Here is an 18,723-nt window from a genome sequence, read left to right as displayed (position 1 = left end):
AGTGTAAACGTATGGAGGAGGAGATGAGGGGCAGTGTAAATGTATGGAGGAGGAGATGAGGGGCAGTGTAAACACATGGAGGAGGAGATGAGGGGCAGTGTAAACACATGGAGGAGGAGATGAGGGGCAGTGTAAACGTATGGAGGAGGAGATGAGGGGCAGTGTAAACGTATGGAGGAGGAGATGAGGGGCAGTGTAAACGTATGGAGGAGGAGATGAGGGGCAGTGTAAACACATGGAGGAGGAGATGAGGGGCAGTGTAAACGTATGGAGGAGGAGATGAGGGGCAGTGTAAACATATGGAGGAGGAGATGAGGGGCAGTGTAAACGTATGGAGGAGGAGATGAGGGGCAGTGTAAACATATGGAGGAGGAGATGAGGGGCAGTGTAAACATATGGAGGAGGAGATGAGGGGCAGTGTAAACGTATGGAGGAGGAGATGAGGGGCAGTGTAAACATATGGAGGAGGAGATGAGGGGCAGTGTAAACGTATGGAGGAGGAGATGAGGGGCAGTGTAAACGTATGGAGGAGGAGTATGGAGGAGGAGATGAGGGGCAGTGTAAACGTATGGAGGAGGAGATGAGGGGCAGTGTAAACGTATGGAGGAGGAGATGAGGGGCAGTGTAAACGTATGGAGGAGGAGATGAGGGGCAGTGTAAACGTATGGAGGAGGAGATGAGGGGCAGTGTAAACGTATGGAGGAGGAGATGAGGGGCAGTGTAAACATATGGAGGAGGAGATGAGGGGCAGTGTAAACGTATGGAGGAGGAGATGAGGGGCAGTGTAAACGTATGGAGGAGGAGATGAGGGGCAGTGTAAACGTATGGAGGAGGAGATGAGGGGCAGTGTAAACGTATGGAGGAGGAGATGTGGGGCAGTGTAAACGTATGGAGGAGGAGATGAGGGGCAGTGTAAACACATGGAGGAGGAGATGAGGGGCAGTGTAAACGTATGGAGGAGGAGATGAGGGGCAGTGTAAACGTATGGAGGAGGAGATGAGGGGCAGTGTAAACGTATGGAGGAGGAGATGAGGGGCAGTGTAAACGTATGGAGGAGGAGATGAGGGGCAGTGTAAACGTATGGAGGAGGAGATGAGGGGCAGTGTAAACATATGGAGGAGGAGATGAGGGGCAGTGTAAACACATGGAGGAGGAGATGAGGGGCAGTGTAAACACATGGAGGAGGAGATGAGGGGCAGTGTAAACGTATGGAGGAGGAGATGAGGGGCAGTGTAAACACATGGAGGAGGAGATGAGGGGCAGTGTAAACACATGGAGGAGGAGATGAGGGGCAGTGTAAACGTATGGAGGAGGAGATGATGGGCAGTGTAAACGTATGGAGGAGGAGATGAGGGGCAGTGTAAACACATGGAGGAGGAGATGAGGGGCAGTGTAAACACATGGAGGAGGAGATGATGGGCAGTGTAAACGTATGGAGGAGGAGATGAGGGGCAGTGTAAACACATGGAGGAGGAGATGAGGGGCAGTGTAAACGTATGGAGGAGGAGATGAGGGGCAGTGTAAACACATGGAGGAGGAGATGAGGGGCAGTGTAAACACATGGAGGAGGAGATGAGGGGCAGTGTAAACACATGGAGGAGGAGATGAGGGGCAGTGTAAACACATGGAGGAGGAGATGAGGGGCAGTGTAAATGTATGGAGGAGGAGATGAGGGGCAGTGTAAACGTATGGAGGAGGAGATGAGGGGCAGTGTAAACACATGGAGGAGGAGATGAGGGGCAGTGTAAACACATGGAGGAGGAGATGAGGGGCAGTGTAAACGTATGGAGGAGGAGATGATGGGCAGTGTAAACGTATGGAGGAGGAGATGAGGGGCAGTGTAAACACATGGAGGAGGAGATGAGGGGCAGTGTAAACACATGGAGGAGGAGATGATGGGCAGTGTAAACGTATGGAGGAGGAGATGAGGGGCAGTGTAAACACATGGAGGAGGAGATGAGGGGCAGTGTAAACGTATGGAGGAGGAGATGAGGGGCAGTGTAAACACATGGAGGAGGAGATGAGGGGCAGTGTAAACACATGGAGGAGGAGATGAGGGGCAGTGTAAACACATGGAGGAGGAGATGAGGGGCAGTGTAAACACATGGAGGAGGAGATGAGGGGCAGTGTAAATGTTTGGAGGAGGAGATGAGGGGCAGTGTAAACGTATGGAGGAGGGGATGAGGGGCAGTGTAAACACATGGAGGAGGAGATGAGGGGCAGTGTAAACGTATGGAGGAGGGGATGAGGGACAGTGTAAACGTATGGAGGAGGAGATGAGGGGCAGTGTAAACACATGGAGGAGGAGATGAGGGGCAGTGTAAACACATGGAGGAGGAGATGAGGGGCAGTGTAGTGTGTGGAGGAGGGGATGAGGGGCAGTGTAAACGTATGGAGGAGGAGATCAGAGACAGTGTAGTGTGTGGAGGAGGGGATGAGGGGCAGTGTAGTCTGTGGAGGAAGGGATGAGGGGCAGTGTAGTCTGTGGAGGAAGGGAAAGAGGGGCAGTGTAGTCTGTGGAGGAGGGGATGAGGGGCAGTGTAGTCTGTGGAGGAACAGATGAGGGGCAGTGTAGTCTGTGGAGGAGGGAAAGAGGGGCAGTGTAGTCTGTGGAGGAGGGAAAGAGGGGCAGTGTAGTGAGTGGAGGAGGGGATGAGGGGCAGTGTAGTCTGTGGAGGAACAGATGAGGGGCAGTGTAGTGTGTGGAGGAGGGAAAGAGGGGCAGTGTAGTGTGTGGAGGAGGGGATGAGGGGCAGTGTAGTGAGTGGAGGAGGGGATGAGGGGCAGTGTAGTGAGTGGAGGAGGGGATGAGGGGCAGTGTAGTCTGTGGAGGAGGGGATGAGGGGCAGTGTAGTGAGGGGAGGAGGGGATGAGGGGCAGTGTAGTGTGTGGAGGAGGGAAAGAGGGGCAGTGTAGTGAGTGGAGGAGGGGATGAGGGGCAGTGTAGTGAGTGGAGGAGGGGATGAGGGGCAGTGTAGTCTGTGGAGGAGGGAAAGAGGGGCAGTGTAGTGAGTGGAGGATGGGATGAGGGGCAGTGTAGTCTGTGGAGGAGGGAAAGAGGGGCAGTGTAGTGAGTGGAGGAGGGGATGAGGGGCAGTGTAGTTTGTGGAGGAGGGAAAGAGGGGCAGTGTAGTGAGGGGAGGAGGGGATGAGGGGCAGTGTAGTGAGTGGAGGAGGGGATGAGGGGCAGTGTAGTCTGTGGAGGAGATGATGAAGGGCAGTGTAGTGAGTGGAGGAGGGGATGAGGGGCAGTGTAGTCTGTGGAGGAGAAGATGAAGGGCAGTGTAGTGAGTGGAGGAGGGGATGAGGGGCAGTGTAGTGAGTGGAGGAGGGGATGAGGGGCAGTGTAGTGAGTGGAGGAGGGGATGAGGGGCAGTGTAGTGAGTGGAGGAGGGGATGAGGGGCAGTGTAGTGAGTGGAGGAGGGGATGAGGGGCAGTGTAGTCTGTGGAGGAACGGATGAGGGGCAGTGTAGTGTGTGGAGGAGGGGATGAGGGGCAGTGTAGTGAGTGGAGGAGGGGATGAGGGGCAGTGTAGTGTGTGGAGGAGGGAAAGAGGGGCAGTGTAGTCTGTGGAGGAGGGGATGAGGGGCAGTGTAGTGAGTGGAGGAGAAGATGAGGGGCAGTGTAGTGAGTGGAGGAGGGGATGAGGGGCAGTGTAGTCTGTGGAGGAGGGGATGAGGGGCAGTGTAGTGAGTGGAGGAGAAGATGAGGGGCAGTGTAGTGAGGGGAGGACGGGATGAAGGGCAGTGTAGTCTGTGGAGGAGGGGCAGTGTACTGTGTGGAGGAGGGGGTGAAGGGGAGTGTAGTCTGTGGAGGAGGGGATGAAGGGCAGTGTAGTCTGTGGAGGAGGGGATGAGGGGCTGTGTAGTCTGTGGAGGAGGGGATGAAGGTTAGTGTAGTCTGTAGAGGAGGGGATGAGGGGCTATGTAGTCTGTGGAGGAGGGGATGAGGGGTTATTCCACCAGGAAGGGCAGAGCATATGATTTACAGATGAGATCTTCCAAATGCTCACATGTGTTATACACATTGCAAGGAGGATCTCCTACTACTGGCCTGCAACTTCTGGGAACTCAAACAGGCAGCTTTGATGAAAAAGCTAGTAGTGGCCAAATCCTATTTTACAGCAATACTTGGCATTGTTTTATCTCCAAGAATAAGATTCACTCTTATTTAGATAACAGATATGCCCATTAAAATCAGGATATTATCCATGGCTAATACATACCCAGCAGCCTTCCACAGACCTAATCAAAATAATGTACATCTCAGAGTTAAAAATATCCATAACTCTTGAAGACAGTCAGTGTTGGCCCAGAGGACTCAGCTGTGAACACACTTCCAAACCTGCTCCACAAGTCCCTGGCTCTGCACTAACTCATTATGGCATCTGTGTCACAGCCAGTCACATTAGAGCACCAATACAGCATTCTTCCGGTGTCACAGCCAGTCACATTCAAGCATCACTACAGCTCAGATATTTCCCTACCATTGTGTCGCTGAGTTCTCGGGGTGCTGCTGCAAATGTACATTGTCCCAGGGGTGTTAGCAGACACAATGTAAGTAACTTATTTTATGCCCTGAATGCCTCTGTTGATCCTACAGCGGTTGTATTCAGTAATCATGTCCCGATGAACCAGAGTTATACTGTTAGCACTGAGGCAGTGTGCCCTAGTAGGAAGTCCACTGTATGCAGCTCACCCTGCACTAACAGCTCAAACATAAATAACATTGTCATGTCTACTACTGATAAGCTTCACAGTAAAGCAATAAAAACTATCAAGACTCCCAGAAAGTACTAAAAATAGCCTACATTAACATATGTAGCCTAAAAAACAAAGTTCATGAAATCAATAACTTTTTAGTAACAGATGACAATCATATTTTGACAATCTCTGAAACTCACTTAGATAATACCTTTGATACAGTGGTAGCAATACATGGTTATAACATCTACAGAAAATACAGAAATGCCAATGTGGGCGGTGTTGGGGTCTATTTTCAGAACCACATTCCTGCTTAGGGATGCATCTCATGTTAAATTCTGTTGAAGTAATATGGCTACAGGTTCATCTGCCTCACCTAAAGCCCATTCCTGTGGGAAGCTGCTTAAGACCACTAAGTCAGTATCTGGATAATGTGTGTGAAATGCTTGATAATGTATTTGATATCAACAGAGAGGTATATTTTTATGGGTAATTTTAATATTGACTGGGTTTTCACAAAGCTCAAGAAAAAGCTTCAAACTGTAACCAGTGCCTGCAACCTGGTTAAGGTTATCAGTCAACCTACCAAGGTAGTTACAAACAGCACAGGAATGAAACCATCAACATGTATTGATCACATCTTTACCTATGCTGCCAAAATGTGCTTTAAAACAGTATCCATCACACTATAGTAGCCATATCTGCGATAACCAAAGTTCCAAAGGCTGGGGCTAATATAGTGTATAAGAGGACATACAATAAGTTTTGCAATGATTCCTATGTTGATTATGTAAAGAATATTTGCTGGTCTGTGGTGTGTAATAAGGAGCAACCAGACACAGCAATTGATACATTTATAAAAATTGTTACAGTTACTAATAAGCATGGACCAATTAAGAAAATGACTGTAAAAACGGTTTAATCCCCTTGGATTGATGATATTCAGACGTCTTCCCTTTTTCCATATGTTGTTATGTTACTCAAAAATGCATTAAATAAAAAATGTCATCAAACTATAGACAATACCCAATAATGACAAAGCGAAAACAGTTTTTCAGAAATGTTTGTAAATGTATTACAAATAAAAAAACAGATACCTTATTTACATAAGTATTCAGACCCTTTGCTATGAGACTCGAAATTGATCTCAGGTGCATCCTGTTTCCATTGATCATCCTTGATGTTTTTACTACTTGATTGGAGTCCACCTGTGGTAAATTCAATTGATTGGACATTATTTGGAAAGGCACACACCTGTCTATATAAGGTCCCACAGTTGACAGTAAATGTCAGAGCAAAAACCAAGCCATGAGGTCGAAGGAATTGTCCGTAGAGCTCCAAGACAGGATTGTGTCATGGCACAGATCTGGCGAAGGGTACCATAAAACGTCTGCAGCATTGAAGTTCCCCAAGAACACAGTGGCCTCCATCATTCTTAAATGGAAGAAGTTTGGAACCACCAAGACTCTTCCTAGAGCTGGCCGCCCGGCCAAACTGAGCAATCGGGGGAGAAGGGCCTTGGTCAGGGAGGTGACCAAGAACCCTATGGTCACTCTAACAGAGCTCCAGAGTTCCTCTGTGGAGGTGGGAGAACCTTCCAGAAGGACAACCATCTCTGCAGCACTCCACCAATCAGGCCTTTATGGTAGAGTGGCCAGATGGAAGCCTCTCCTCAGTAAAGGCACATGACAGCCCGCTTGGAGTTTGCCAAAAGGTAGCTAAAGAAACCAAAATTGAACTCTTAGGCCTGAATGCCAGGCGTCATGTTTGGAGGAAACCTGGCACCATCCCTACGGTGAAGCATGGTGGTAGCAGCATCATGCTGGGGGGGTGGTATTCAGCGGCAAGGACTGTGAGACTAGTCAGGATCGAGGGAAAGATGAACGGAGCAAAGTACAGAGAGATCCTTGATGAAAACCTGCTCCAGAGCACTCAGGACCTCAGACTGGGGCAAAGGTTCACCTTCCAACAGGACAATGATCCTAAGCACACAGCCAAGACAATGCAGGAGTGGCTTTGGGTCAAGTCTCTGAATATCCTTGAGTGGCCCAGCCAGAGCCGAGACTTGAACCCAATCGAACATCTCTGGAGAGACCTGAAAATAGCTGTGCAGCAACGCTTACCATCCAACCTGACAGAGCTTGAGAGGATCTGCAGAGAAGAACGGGAGAAACTCCCCAAATACAGGTGTGCCAAGCTTGTAGCATCATACCCAAGAAGACTCGAGGCTGTAATCGCTGCCGAAGGTGTTTCAACAAAGTACTTAATAAAGGGTCTGAATACTTATTTCATAACCTTATCCATTTTAGAATAAAGCTATAATGTCACAAAATGGGGTATGAATACTTTCCGAATGCAATGTAAGTCTGGCTGCACACAACCAATTGGCAAACATACGGCAAATTGAGAAATCATGTGACTAAACTGAATAAAAGTAAACTATATTATGAAACAAAGATAAATGAGATAAGATTTTGTTTAAAGCTTTGGAGCACCTTAAATTACATTTGGAGCAAAAGGCAAACTCAGTTCCATCATTCATTGAATGACAAAACCCACTGATATTAACAACTACTTTAATTATTTTTTAAATTGACAATATTAGCATACTTAGTCATGACATCAACAAAACACAGACACTACACACACACACACACACACACACAGGTACAGACATGCATATGCACATTGTAATATTGTTGTATGGTGGTAATATACAATATACAATATAATATATTGTTTTATGTTTGGGGGGCGGCAGGGTAGCCTAGTGTTAGACTAGTAACCGGAAGGTTGCAAGTTCAAATCCCCGAGCTGACAAGGTACAAATCTGTTGTTCTGCCCCTTAAGAGGCCGTCATTGAAAATAAGAATTTGTTCTTAATAACTGACTTGCCTAGTTAAATAAAGGTAAACACACACATTTATATATATATAAGTGCCTTAATAATGTGTTCGGACCCCAGGAAGAGTAGCTGCTGCCTTGGCAGTCATATTAGAGCACCACTACAGCCTTCTTCCTGTGTCACAGCCAGTCACAATAGAGCACCACCACAGCCTTCTTCCTGTGTCACAGCCTTCTTCCTGTGTCACAGGCAGTCACAATAGAGCACCACTACAGCCTTCTTCATTCATATTTACCTACTTACAGTCCAAAGCAAACTGACACAACACTGAATCACTTCAGAATGTACAACAAACACTGTACATTCCAAGCCTAACAACTTGAAATACACTGTATAAGTGTAAAAAACATTAGGAACACCTTCCTAATATTGAGTTGCACCCACTAAGGCCCTCAGAACAGCCTCAATTCTTTGGGGTCGAAAGCGTTCCACAGGGATGCTGGCCCATGTTGACCCCAACGCTTCCCACAGTTTTGTCAAGTTGGCTGGATGTCATTTGGGTGGTGGACCATTTTTGACACACACAGGAAACTGCTGAGTGTGAAAAACCCAGCAGCACTGGGACACAAACCGGTCCGTCTGGCAACCACTACCCCGTTCAAAGGCACTTAAATATTTTGTCTTGCCCATTCACTCTCTGAATGGCACACATACACAATACATGTCTCAATTGTCTTGAGGATTATGAATCTTTCTTTAACCTGTTTCCTCCCCTTCATCTACACTGATTGAAGTGGATTTAACAAGTGACATCAATATCGGATCATAGCTTTCACCAGGATTCAACTGGTTGGTCTATGTCATGGAAAGAGCAGGTGTTCCTAATGTTTTGTACACTCAGTGTATAACGTATGCCAACATCAAGAGGCCCACTTTGAGGTCTATCTACAGAATACTTCACCAATCATAATATACCAGCCCCAGTAACTAACCTATGGTCACCTTTCACCTGGACTCAGTCATCCTGGCCTCTCCAGAGAGATTCATAAAGATTGAGTTAGTTTCCATCCACCTGTCTGTGGAGCTGCAGGCCACCTGACCTAGCCTCTGTCAGCCCTGTGCACTGCAGCAACCTCTCCTTCTATGATGTGTATTCCCTCTGTGTCTCTCTGCGCCTCGCTCTGCCTCTCTCTGGGCACAGCGGAGGTGGATGGGCCCCCAGGCCAGAGAGATGAAAGAGGTAGGCAGGGGTGGAGGGGGCCCTGGGGAGCACGGGGGGGGGGGGGGATGCACCCACACAGTGGAATGGGATGCCTGCCACACACACATACACACACCAGAAAATAAAAGACGAAACAAAGATTCATCATGGTATAGAACTTTAGAGGAATGGACAGTATTGTATAACAGAGTTCATCATTGTCATTTTGCAATTCATGTCTCCCAGTAACATATACAGTAGTTGATACCTCCCAGTAATATATACAGTAGTTGATACCTCCCAGTAATATATACAGTAGTTGATACCTCCCAGTAATATATACACTACTACTGTAATACAGTACTACTGTAATATATACAGTAGTTAATACCTCCCAGTAATATATACAGTAGTTGATACCTCCCAGTAATATATACAGTAGTTGATACCTCCCAGTAATATATACAGTAGTTGATACCTCCCAGTAATATATACACTACTACTGTAATACAGTACTACTGTAATATATACAGTAGTTGATACCTCCCAGTAATATATACAGTAGTTAATACCTCCCCGTAATATATACAGTAGTTAATACCGCCAAGTAATATATACAGTAGTAAATACCTCTCAGTAATATATACAGTAGTTAATACCTCTCAGTAATATATACAGTAGTTAATACCTCCCAGTAATATATACAGTAGTAAATACCTCTCAGTAATATATACAGTAGTAAATACCTCTCAGTAATATATACAGTAGTAAATACCTCTCAGTAATATATACAGTAGTTAATACCTCTCAGTAATATATACAGTAGTTAATACCTCCCAGTAATATATACAGTAGTTAATACCTCCCAGTAATATATACAGTAGTTAATACCTCCCAGTAATATATACAGTAGTAAATACCTCTCAGTAATATATACAGTAGTTAATACCTCTCAGTAATATATACAGTAGTTAATACCTCCCAGTAATATCTACAGTAGTAAATACCTCTCAGTAATATATACAGTAGTTAATACCTCCCCGTAATATATACAGTAGTTAATACCTCCCAGTAATATATACAGTAGTTAATACCTCCCAGTAATATATACAGTAGTTAATACCTCCCAGTAATATATACAGTAGTTAATACCTCCCCGTAATATATACAGTAGTTAATACCTCTCAGTAATATATACAGTAGTAAATACCTCTCAGTAATATATACAGTAGTTAATACCTCCCAGTAATATATACAGTAGTAAATACCTCTCAGTAATATATACAGTAGTTAATACCTCCCCGTAATATATACAGTAGTTAATACCTCCCAGTAATATATACAGTAGTTAATACCTCCCAGTAATATATACAGTAGTTAATACCTCCCAGTAATATATACAGTAGTAAATACCTCTCAGTAATATTAACAGTAGTAAATACCTCCCAGTAATATATACAGTAGTTAATACCTCCCAGTAATATATACAGTAGTTAATACCTCCCAGTAATATATACAGTAGTTAATACCTCCCAGTAATATATACAGTAGTTAATACCTCCCAGTAATATATACAGTAGTTAATACCTCCCAGTAATATATACAGTAGTTAATACCTCCCAGTAATATTAACAGTAGTTAATACCTCTCAGTAATATATACAGTAGTTAATACCTCTCAGTAATATATACAGTAGTAAATACCTCTCAGTAATATATACAGTAGTAAATACCTCTCAGTAATATATACAGTAGTTAATACCTCCCAGTAATATATACAGTAGTAAATACCTCTCAGTAATATATACAGTAGTAAATACCTCTCAGTAATATATACAGTAGTTAATACCTCCCAGTAATATATACAGTAGTAAATACCTCTCAGTAATATATACAGTAGTAAATACCTCTCAGTAATATATACAGTAGTAAATACCTCTCAGTAATATATACAGTAGTAAATACCTCTCAGTAATATATACAGTAGTAAATACCTCTCAGTAATATATACAGTAGTAAATACCTCTCAGTAATATATACAGTAGTAAATACCTCTCAGTAATATATACAGTAGTAAATACCTCTCAGTAATATATACAGTAGTTAATACCTCCCCGTAATATATACAGTAGTTAATACCTCCCAGTAATATATACAGTAGTTAATACCTCCCAGTAATATATACAGTAGTTAATACCTCTCAGTAATATATACAGTAGTTAATACCTCCCAGTAATATATACAGTAGTAAATACCTCTCAGTAATATTAACAGTAGTTGGGAGGAACAGATGTGAAGAGAGGTCTGTTAATAGATTAGTGGTTAGGGAGTCATACTCAGCATTAGAGCAAGCAAAAGGGCATTTTGTCTCTGTCTCGTGGGTAAAAAGCCAAGGTCAGCTATTATGTGCCAGGCATTAGTAACTGTAAATATGTTGATATATTACAGAGACTATATATACTTCAGTATGTAAGTAGCAAGATAAAATCTCAATGTTACTAGAACCAATGAAATGATAGCCATCTTAGGGCAATATTTCTACATCATTAAAGACTGAACAAATGTACACACAGAATCACAGTCCTTAAGAATTTTCTGTCTCACTTGCAAATGTGCGCACAGACATGCCCACCCGCACCCACACAATCTCTCTCTCTCACACACACACACACACACACACACAACGCCACTAAATGATTATTGATTAGATTTATTACAACAATTACACTGATGTTCATTGATTATTAATTGCCATTAGTATCTATCCTGCTACTGTCCACTATTACTCCTGTTTACATGTATATATTACCATTAGTACTGTATCTATCTATTTATCCTGCCACTGTCTACTATTACTCCTGTTTACATGTATATATTACCATTAGTACTGTATCTATCTATTTATCCTGCTACTGTCCACTATTACTCCTGTTTACATGTATATATTACCATTAGTACTGTATATATCTATTTATCCTGCTACTGTCCACTATTACTCCTGTTTACATGTATATATTACCATTAGTACTGTATATATCTATTTATCCTGCTACTGTCTACTATTACTCCTGTTTACATGTATATATTACCATTAGTACTGTATCTATCTATCTATCCTGCTACTGTCCACTATTACTCCTGTTTACATGTATATATTACCATTAGTACTGTATCTATCTATTTATCCTGCCACTGTCTACTATTACTCCTGTTTACATGTATATATTACCATTAGTACTGTATCTATCTATTTATCCTGCTACTGTCCACTATTACTCCTGTTTACATGTATATATTACCATTAGTACTGTATATATCTATTTATCCTGCTACTGTCCACTATTACTCCTGTTAACATGTATATATTACCATTAGTACTGTATCTATCTATTTACACTGCTACTGTCCACTATTACTCCAGTTAACATGTATATATTACCATTAGTACTGTATCTATCCTGCTACTTTCAACTATTACTCCTGTTAACATGTATATATTACCATCAGTACTGTATCTATCTATTTATCCTGCTACTGTCCACTATTACTCCTGTTAACATGTATATATTACCATTAGTACTATATCTATTTATCCTGCTACTGCCCACTATTACTCCTGTTTACATGTATATATTACTATTAGTACTGTATTATTATTATAATAAATTCTGCTAACAGTCACTTTTTCCTAATATCCCGCCTACATGTACCTATCTATCTCAAATACTCCAGTATCACTGCTTCTTGTAAAATTTGGTACTGACACTGGTCTTAATTAGTGTTTTCTTTATGATTATATATACACACACATAGACACACAAACACACACAGCACCAGTCAAAAGTTTGGACACACCTACTCATTCCAGGGTTTTTCTTTATTTTTAATATTTTCATTGTAGAATAATAGTGAAGACATCAAAACTATGAACTAACACAAACGGAATCATGAATTAATCAAAAAAAAGTCTAACAAATCAAAATAGATTTTATATTTGAGATTCTTCAAAGTAGCCACCCTTTGACAGCTTTGCACACTCTTGGCATTCCCTCAACCAGCTTCATCAGGTAGTCACCTGGAATGCATTTCAATTAACAGGTGTGCCTTGTTAAAAGTTCATTTGTGGAATTTCTTTCCTTCTTAATGCGTTTGAGACACTCAGTTGTGTTATGATAAGGTAGGAGTGATAAATAGAAGATAGTACTATTTGGTAAAATTCCAAGTCCATATTATGACAAGAACAGCTCAAAAAAGCAAAGAGAAACGACAGTCCATCATTATTTTAAGACATGAAGGTCAGTCAATGTGGAAAACATTTCTACAAGCACAGTCGCTAAAATGAGACTGGCTCTCATGAGGACCCACACAGGAAAGGAAGACACAGAGTTACCTCTGCTGCAGAGGATAAGTTCATTAGAGTTACCAGCCTCAGAAATTGCAGCCCAAATAAATGCTTCACAGACTTCAAGTAACAGACACACTGCGTGAATCAGGCCTTCGTGGTCAAATTGCTGCAAAGAAACCACTACTAAAGGACACCAATAAGAAGAAGAGACCTGCTTGGGACAAGAAACATGAGCAATGGACATTAGACCAGTGGAAATCTGTCCTTTGGTCTGATGAGTCCAAATTTGAGATTTTTGTTTCCAACCGCCGTGTCTTTGTGAGACGCAGAGTAGGTGGACGGATGATCTCTGCATGTGTGTTCCCACCATGATGCATGGAGGAGGAGGCTTCATGGTGTGGGGGTGCTTTGCTGGTGACACTGTCAGTGATTTATTTAGAATTCAGGGCACACTTAACCATCATGGCTACCACAGCATTCTGCAGCCATACACCCTCCCATCTGGTTTGCGCTTAGTAGGACTATCATTTGTTTTACAGCAGGACAATGACCCAACACACCTCCAGGCTGTGTAAGGGCTATTTGACCAAGAAGGAGAGTGATGGAGTGCTGCATCAGATGACCTTGCCTACACAATCACCCGACCTCAACCCAATTGAGATGGTTTGGGATGAGTCGGACCACAGAGTGATGGAAAATCAGCCAACAAGTGCTCAGCATATGTGGGAACTCCTTCAAGACTGTTGTAAAAGCATTCCAGGTGAAGTTGGTTGAGAGAATGCCAAGAGTGTGCAAAGCTGTTATCAAGGCAAAGGGTGGCTATAATATAGAAAATAGTAAAAATAAAACCTTGAATGAGTAGGTGTGTCCAAACTATTGACTGGTACTGTATATAAATATTAGGACAAACAATGACAGAGTGACATTGGCTAAAACACAGTAGAATAGAATACAGTAGATACTAATTAGATGAGTAAAGCAGTATGCATTCGGAAAGAATTCAGACTCCTCCCTTTTTCCACATTTTCTTATGTTACAGGCTTATTCTAAAATTGATTAAATAATGTTTCCCCTCACCGGTCTACACACAATACCCCATAATGACAAAGCGAAAACAGGTTTTTAGATGTTTTTGCAAATGTATAAATTTTTTTAAATAAAAAAATACTTTATTTACATAAGTATTCAGACACTTTTTTTATGAGACTCGAAATGAGCTCTGGTGCATCCTGTTTCCACTGGTCATCCTTGAGATGTTTCTACAACTTCATTGGACATGATTTAGAAAGGCAGACACCCGTCTTGATAAGGTCCCATAGTTGACAGTGCATGTCAGAGCAAAAACCAAGCCCCGAGGTCGAAGGAATTGTCCATAGAGCTCCAAGACAGGATTGTGTCGAGGCACAGATCTGGGGAAGGATACCATAAAATGTCTGCAGCATTGAAGGTTCCCAAAAACACATTGGCCTCCATTATTCTTGAATGGAAGAAAGTTGGAACCACCAAGACTCTTCCTAGAGCTGGCTGCCTGGCCAAACTGAGCAATCGGTGGAGAAGGGCCTTGGTCAGGGAGGTGACCAAGAACCCTATGGTCTTTATGGTTGAGTGGCCAGACAGAAGCTACTCCTCAGTAAAAGGCATATGACAGCCCTCTTGGAGTTTGCCAAAAGGCACCTAAAGACACTCAGTCCATGAGCAACAATATTCTCTGGTCTGATGAAACCAAGATTGAACTCTTTGGCCTGAATGCCAAGCACCACGTCTGGAGGAAACCTGGCTCCCTATGGTGAAGCATGGTGGTGGCAGCATCATGCTGTGGGGATGTTTTTCAGCAGCAGGGACTGGGAGACTAGTCAGGATTGAGGGATAGATGAACGTAGAAAAGTACAGAGATCCTTGATGAAAACCTGCTCCATAGTGCTCAGGACCTCAGACTGGGGCACCTTCCAGCAGGACAACGACACTAAGCACACAGCCAAGACAACGAGGAGTTGCTTCTGAATGTCCTGGAGAAACTCCCCAAATACAGGTGTCCAAGCTTGTAGCTTCATACCCAAGAAGACTCAAGGCTGTAATTTCTGCCAAAGATGCTTCAACAAAGTACTGAGTAAAGGGTCTGAATACTTAGGTAAATGTTATATTTCATTTTTTTCTGTCTGGTGATTTTTGTTTTTGCTTTGTCATTATGGGGTAGTGTGTAGATTGGTGAGTATTTTTATTTATTTAATCCATTTAAGAATAAGGCTATAACGTTATTTATTTTTTGTCTGAATACTTTCCGAATGCACTGTATATACAGTATTTTGTATTATTATTATTATAGTAACTATTTTGATATTGATTACTGCAATGTTGGGTGGATTGTATGTTAAGCATTTCACTGTACATGTGCATGCGACAATAGAACTTGAACATGCACGCACGCACACGCACACGCGCACGCACACGCACACACACACACGCACACACACACACACACGCGCACACACACGCGCGCACACACACACGCACACACACACGCACACACACACGCGCACACACACACACACACACGCACACACACACACACGCGCACGCACACACACACGCGCACGCACACACGCACACACACACAGGGGGACAAGTACAAAGAGTATACAGTGTCAGTAGAACTAGCCCATGCACAGGGAAAGGGAGAGATGGTGACACTGAATAATGGCACTTGATTGGAAAGACCAAGAGCCATGAGGTGTCCCAGAGGAGCTGTGTGGGCCATAATTAATAGAGACGTTGCACATGTAAGAGAGGGATCACACAGCTGCAAAACGAGCCTCTATCAAACCTGGAGTGGAAAAGGAGGCTTCTGGGACATGGGCTAGCAGCTAGCTGGAAGGACCTGAATTATATTATGCCCCAAAGCTAGTGCAGACAGAATGTGGTAAGACTTTAGTTTCCATAGTCTTTATGCTTAGGTTGTTGGTCCTGTGAGTCTGGAGTGTTGTGGTGGTGACAACTAGTGGTGTGCGGGTCAGCCATTTGTTCACCCGCAATTGCTAATAACCCATCCACAACCACCCGACTATACACTGAGAATACCAAATATTAGGAACACTTTTGTTGATTTGCTAGTTTCAAAAAATATATATGGATAGCAAGGGGCACACTCCAACACTCAGAGATCATTCAGAAACAAAGCATTTGTGTTTAATGAGTCCTCCAGATCAGAAGCATTAGAGATGTCTAGGTATGTTCTCTGTTTAGTGAGTCCTCCAGATCAGAAGCATTAGAGATGACTAGGTATGTTCTCTTGATAAGTGCATGAATTAGGCCATTTCTGTCCTGCTAAGTATTCAAAATGTAACGAGTACATTTGCGTGTCAGGGAAAATGTATGGAGTAAAAAGTATATCATTTTCTTTAGGAATGTAGTGAAGTAAAAGTAAAAGTTGTCAAAAATATAAATAGTAAATATACCCCCAAAAACTACAGAAGTAGTTTTACATCACTGCCAACTCCCATACTCTATTCAAAAGCACTTAAACATTTTGTCTTGCCCATTCACCCTCTGAATGGCACACATACACAATACATGTCTCAATTGTCTCGAGGCTTAAATATCTTTCTTTAACCTGTTTCCTCCCCTTCATCTACACTGATTGAAGTGGATTTAACAAGTGACATCAATAAGGGATCATAGCTTTCACCTGGATTCACCTGGTCAGTCTGTCATGGAAAGAGCAGGTGTTCCTAATGTTTTGTACACTCAGTGTATAACGTATGCCAACATCAAGAGGCCCACTTTGAGGTCTATCTACAGAAGACTTCACCAATCATACCAACCCCAGTAACTAACCTATGGTAACCTTTCACCTGGACTGTCATCCAGGCCTCTCCAGAGAGATTCATAAAGATTCTTAAGATTCTAAAGATTTTGTATACTCAATGTATGTGATAAAGTGAAAATCTGAAGCCCAGACCAGACCCTAACCCGCAAAATGCCTGATTTAGATATGTTTCCACTTATAATTTCCAACATATTGGTAGGCTATTTGTTATTAAATAATCCCTTAATAATGTCATAATTTGATAGAATGCATGCTTCAACCTAGTTGACATTTGTACATTTCTATGTCATCTTCTTTCGAGGAGGAAAGATGTTTAGGGGTCGGGGAGAAAATGCAATAAAAAATATATATATATATATATATATATTCTGTGAGAAATGTTCAAATTACATCAGTTTGATCGGTTGTAAGCTGTGAAAACAACCAAACATGTTTTGATAAGATTTCAGTTCGGCTTGGATACATATTTTATGTGGTTGAAATACTGTCAACTTTTAGGATACTGATAAAGATAGATACCATGTGTAGAGGTGCTAACTGAGCATTCGTGTTCTCTCAAGATACTGAAATAAAAAAATCATATTTCTCCACTCCTGTTCCCGAGTCAACATTTTGCCTACATTTGGTGTATAATTTTACTGCAAGAAATGCTTAATTCTGTCATGTTAAGGCTGTGTGAGAGGTTATTGACCTACAATCAGTGTCCAGATTTCAGTTTCCATTTAACCCATCGGAACAGTAGGCTACAGTGCCATTGACGTGCCTTAGGCTAATTATAGCACCTCACAATCATCACACATGACATAGCCGGCACTGCTATCCTCCTCTTTTACCACTTCAACAAATCTTTCCCAAACATTACTTTTCTGGCCTCCCTTCTCTTTATATTCAACTCTCCTTTCACAGCTTTTTGGCGAAAGTACAGTTAGACCCGAAAGCTTAGGAATATGCACGAATGCCAGATAGCCTAAAATAATTAAAGAAAAACCTCAATGTAGCCTATACATAAAGTGCACAAGAATGATAAATGCAGAAATCTAAGTTGTTTTCTCTTTATTCAACCCGCCCACCACCCACCTGCCCTTCAACCAAACAATATTTAATTACCCTCGCGCATCACTAGTGACAACCAATACTGCTTTTGCATGTAGCCTAATTAGCGCTATTATACAACTATTTGCCTTCTTACTTAATAGGAAACAAAAACCTAACCCATCAGTTCAACGTCTAGTTTTGATTTAAATTTGGTTGAGTTGTCAACTAAAATCAAATCAAATTTTATTGGTCACATTCACATTGTTATGACGTTGGCCTGTGGGTAAGGTTAATGAGCCCCAAAAATACCTAAATACCTTTCCCTCCTCTCTCTCTTGTTGCGCCTTCTTCACCACACTGTCTGTGTGGGTGGACCATTACAGGTTGTCCGTGATGTGTATGCCGAGGAACTTAAAACTTTCCACCTTCTCCACTGCGGTCCAGTTTATGTAGATAGGTAACAGCAGAGGGAGCACCCCCCTGAAGCCCACGATCATCTCCTTTGTTTTGTTGATGTTGAGTGAGAGGTTGTTTTCCTGACCCTTGTAGGCTGTCTCGTCGTTGTTGGTGAATTCAACATGAAATTAACCAAAAATGTCAGCATACCATTGGATTAACGGTTGGGTGGGAAAAAAATTACGAAATCCCCTCACGTTGATGACTTTCTACAACTCCAATCAGTTTACCATGTTAATTCAACGTCATTGTTGTTGATGAAATGGTTTGGAAACAACGTTGATTCAACCAGTGTTTGTTTGCCCAGTGGAAAGC

Source organism: Oncorhynchus clarkii, chromosome 29 (genome assembly GCF_045791955.1).
Source record: "Oncorhynchus clarkii lewisi isolate Uvic-CL-2024 chromosome 29, UVic_Ocla_1.0, whole genome shotgun sequence".
NCBI classification, from domain to species: Eukaryota; Metazoa; Chordata; class Actinopteri; order Salmoniformes; family Salmonidae; genus Oncorhynchus; species Oncorhynchus clarkii.
The sequence above is the reverse complement of the archived record's forward strand: the minus strand, read 5'-3'. Positions refer to the sequence as shown.